Source organism: Octopus bimaculoides, chromosome 2, assembly GCF_001194135.2.
Source record: "Octopus bimaculoides isolate UCB-OBI-ISO-001 chromosome 2, ASM119413v2, whole genome shotgun sequence".
In the NCBI taxonomy this organism is placed as follows: Eukaryota; Metazoa; Mollusca; class Cephalopoda; order Octopoda; family Octopodidae; genus Octopus; species Octopus bimaculoides.
In genome coordinates, this window is record NC_068982.1 from 78,965,904 (window position 1) to 78,970,848 (window position 4,945).

The window sequence follows — 4,945 nt, forward strand, 5'->3', positions numbered from 1 at the left end:
TAGGTGCCCTGGGAATGACAGCGAAACGGGCTGATTACTACCTAAATCAGATTCCAGGAAACCCCAAAATGGCTGAAGTTCAAAAGATAGTGCTCATGGGAACTGCCCATATCCTACGTAAAATACTGTCTATGTGATCTCAAATTTTAAAGCAAACACATAATTTTCTTATGGTTTCTTAAACATTCACTTGAACAAAACTGTACAAATTCAAATATATGGTACCTTAGGCATAACACCTACATGAACTTCTAACTTGTTGTCTCTTGAGGTCTCTGGGTGAGACTTGGATCCAACTTGTACAAATGCAAAACAAAAGTCAAACATAAAATAATAATAATAATAATAATAATAGTAAAGCCAATGACATGACCCCACACTCATGGATAAGTGAATGATTGAGTATATTCAGTATAACAGGCAACATAAGAGAATTAATTAGCTTTAGCATGAAGAAATGGAAAGTAGATCTCTACTCAGGTGACACAGTCTTAGGGAAAGTTAATATCAAAGGGAGGAATTCTCCAAGGGGACTCGTTGTCCCCTTTAATGTTTGTCGTATGTTTAACCCCCCTCAGTGTAGTACTAAGTAAGGCAAAGGCAGGGTATCAGTTCAGAAATAGTAATGGAAAAATTAACCATTTGCTCTACATGGATGATCTGAAGGTTTTTAGTATGAATGAAAAAGAGAATACAGACTGTAAGACTCTTCAGCAAAGATATAGGTATGGAATTTGGCATAGATAAGTGTGCAATATTTTTTTCTTTATTGCCCAGAGGGAGCTAAACATAGAGGAGACAAACAGGGACAGACAAATGGATTAAGTTGATTACATCGACCCCAGTGGGTAACTGGTACTTATTTAATTGACCCTGAAAGGATGAAAGGTTAAGTCGACCTCGGCGCAATTTGAATTCAGAACGTAACGGCAGACGAAATACCGCTAAACATTTCGCCCGGCGTGCCAACGATTCTGCCAGCTCGTGCAATATTAGTCATGAGAAGGGGACAGGAGGTCAAGAGCAAAGGTATCTAATTATCAGATGACCTGACATTAAAATCATTGAAAGGAGGAGAGAGTTATAAGTATCTAGGAGTATTAGAATCTGACAGAGTACTAACTATAGAAACGAAAACGAAAATTGTGAAGGAGTACATTACATCAGAAGTGTGAGGAAGTTAATGAAGTCAAAGCTAAATGGTCGGAAACTTGTGAAGGCTGTAAATACTTGGGAAGTATCATTACTTAGATACTCAGCAGCTTTTGTAGACTGGACAAAAACTGAATTAACAAAGCTAGACAGAAGAACTAGGAAGGAATTCAATATGAATGGAGGACTCCACTCACGGGCAGGAGTAGCAAGATTATACCTACCTAGAAAGGAAGGTGAAAGAGGGTTAATATCAGTAGAAGACTGCGTGAAGTTAGTTAGAGTAGATATAGACTCCTATACAGGTAATAGTGAAGAAAGTTTATTAAAAGCTGCTAGAGTCACGGCAAGGCATAGGGAAACCAAAACACCAAACGAACTTAAAAACCAGAAAAAAGAACAGAAATTATCTGATTGGCAGAAGGCGTTACATGGTAGATTCCTATAGACAGTTTTAGCAAATAGTAGTAGTGAGACATGGTTATGGCTGCAGAAAGGAAAACTGAAAAGGCAGACAGAAAGTTTGTTAGTAGCTTCACAAGATCAAGCATTTAAGATTAATTGGATAAAAGCCAAAATAGAAAAAAAACAAAAACAAAAAACAAGTAGATTCCCAATGTAGATTATGCAGATCAAAAGGGAAAAGCATTACTCATATAGTAAGTGAATGTAGCATGCTGGCACAGAATACAAGAAAAGATATGACAGTCTAGGGAGAGTAATCCTTTGGGAGCTATGTAGAAAGCTAGGATTTGAACATACTGATAAATGGAATGATCACGAACCTAGTAAAGTACTAAAAAGTAAGAAATATAAGATGTTGTGGGACTTCAACATTCAGACTGACAGAGTAATAGAAGCTAGAAGGCCTGATTTGGTAGTAGTAGATAAAGAGAAGAGAAAGTGTCAGATAATTGACTTTACAGTCCCAAATGATGAAAGCCTTAATGTAAGAAGTATAGAAAAAATATCAAAGTACCAGGACCTAGCTATTGAATTCCAGAGACTATGGAAAGTGCGGGGTAAAATGTATCCCAGTAGTTATAGGTGCATTGGGAACTATCCCTAAAGATCTGAACAGATGTTTGGAGTAAATGGGCATAGAACCCAGTTTAGTATAGCTGCAGAAAACAGTGTTATCAGGGACAGCTAGGATACTTAGGAGGGTTCTTGGCATCTAAGGTTACTTGCTGTAACCCGATAGGTGGGTTCTTGGCTTCTAAGACTACTTGTTGCAACCCGATGTTAGGATTTTTTTCTTCTCCAACAGTCTAATCTGTTGAGTGTATATGAATAATAATAATACTAAAGGCACAAGTCCTGAAATTCAATGGGAGGGGACTAGTCGATTACATCGACCCAAGTGTTTCACTGGTACTTAATTTATCGACCCCGAAAGGATGAAAGGCAAAGTCGACCTCGGCGGAATTTGAACTTAGAACGTACCGATGGGCGAAATACCGCTAAGCATTTCGTCCAGCGCGCTAAAGATTCTGCCAGTTCGCCGCCCTATAATGATAACAATAATAATAACAGCTATAGCTATAATAATACAGGGTAAATGGTAAAGACACCTTCGGTCATGAAAGACCATGGGATTGCACCTAGAAAGTTTCCTTCCGAGGCACAAGTCCAGGCAAGATTGTTTATGGAATACTACCAGTCACCCATGCATACCAGCCTCTCCTCTCCACACCAGTGATATTATCCAAGGTAAAGGCAAAGAAGGCAGATACAGCCTGGCACTAGTGGCGTTGCAACTCATTTCTACAGCTGAGTGAACAGGAGCCACATGAAATAAAGTGTCTTGCTTAAGAACACAGCATACACAGCCCGGTCCGGAAACTGAGCTCACTACGTCATGATTGTGAGCCCGACGCTCTAAGCACTGAGCCATGTGCCGTCACTATAACTATAAAATCAATAATAACAATAATAGAAATGATAATAGCAATCAAAATATTAATGACAGCGGAAATAATACTGGCAGTGGTGCTGCTGGTAATGCAAATAGTTGTAGTGGAAATGTAGTAGTAGTAGTAGTAGTAGTATTAGTACTACTACTACTACTACTACTACTACTACTACTACTACTACTACTAGCAAGGACATAAGTAGCACTAGTTACAATAATAGGGTTCACGCTACTAACTACGACAATAACGCTGCATTTACTCTCCCTCACATAAGACAAGAACGTCTATGCTCTCCATCACCAGTACTACAACAACGGTACATGGAAAATAACACATAGCTGGAGAGTAGACCGGAAGGAACCAGTTTGATCCATCATAGATCTTATTGTTATGCTAACTCTAATATATTTAACGGAAAGACTCCTAAACCAAATAGATCCAATTGTAACCTCAAAATACGGGATAACTGCCCGTTGCAAGCTCACTGCAAAAGTGTTAATGTAGTATATAAATGCTCGATCATGAACAGCCTCAAAAACCTCTACCAATGTTTATACTGGAGCCGCTGTTAATTTTGAGCATAGATACTCTGTGCATTTAAATTCGTTTAAATACGAAAAGCATAGTAGATCTACTTCTCAAGCAGAACATATATACTTCTTTAGGAAAAAGAAAATACCACATAGTATAGCTTAGTTCATCATTGATTCAGGTCCACCGTGTTGGTTATGTTTGAGGGAATCTATGCAAATCCTATCACATAATCTCACACAATTATTTAAAAAAGTAGCTCGAGGCCTTCTCTTCGTGTGGTCATAAATTTTTGAAAACATTTAAATTTTACCACAAATCCAAATGCAGTAAGTTAACTATCTCGGATTTTCACTGATATGTAGTTTGGCATCATATAAGTTCTCCTAATTCCATTTGTATACTCTTTTACTCTTTTACTTGTTTCAGTCATTTGACTGCGGCCATGCTGGAGCACCGCCTTTATATTTACCTTATCATCATATTTTTATCTATCTATTTTATAGGTTCTTATTTCTCCCTTAATTCATATTTTTGCACCTCACTCATCTTATAATCAATCTAATACCTATTCAGTTGCAGCACTATTATTATTATTATTGTTGTTAAATAAATACCATTAGACACTCTCTTCTCGTAGTTCAAGATTCTTAGGGACCTTAAATATTTCCTTTAATCCAAATGCCGTTTTGATGGCTACCCCTTCTATAGCTTTCTAGCACTTTATTTTCACTGTTATATCAGAGAATCGCTAGCTCACTTAATTGAATTACTAGTGGGACCCGTGAATATTGGGTTATTTCTGAAAACTTTATTCAAAAAATCTGAAAGCGTAGCCTGTGTTGTGTCTCATCTGCTAATCATTGAAAAGTGAAAGAAATTGGAATACAATGATTACTTAGTGCACTTTATATACACATTTTATATACTTTATGCACAATTTTATATACTTAATAGACAGATCTCATAAAATATTCACTCTTATTTTTCCAGTTTTTCCTATAAAAAAATATCCCGTACATGTGATACAACGTTTAGTTAAATTGCATATATCTGCCTCATAAATAAGTGTGAATATTTTACGGAATTGAACTTATGCGCATGCGTTACGTGAGAGGTGATATAAAGAAAGTTTAATTAAAAAACAATACACTTTTCACTATCCAATCCCCACCACCACCACCACCACTTCAATCTCTCGCTCTCCCCCTCTCTCCTTCCTCTCTCTTTCTCTCTCTCACTCCTTCATCTCTCCCTTCTCTCTCTCTCCCTTCTCTCTCTCTCCCTTCTCTCTCTCTCCCTTCTCTCTCTCTCCCTTCTCTCTCTCTCCCTTCTCTCTCTCTCCC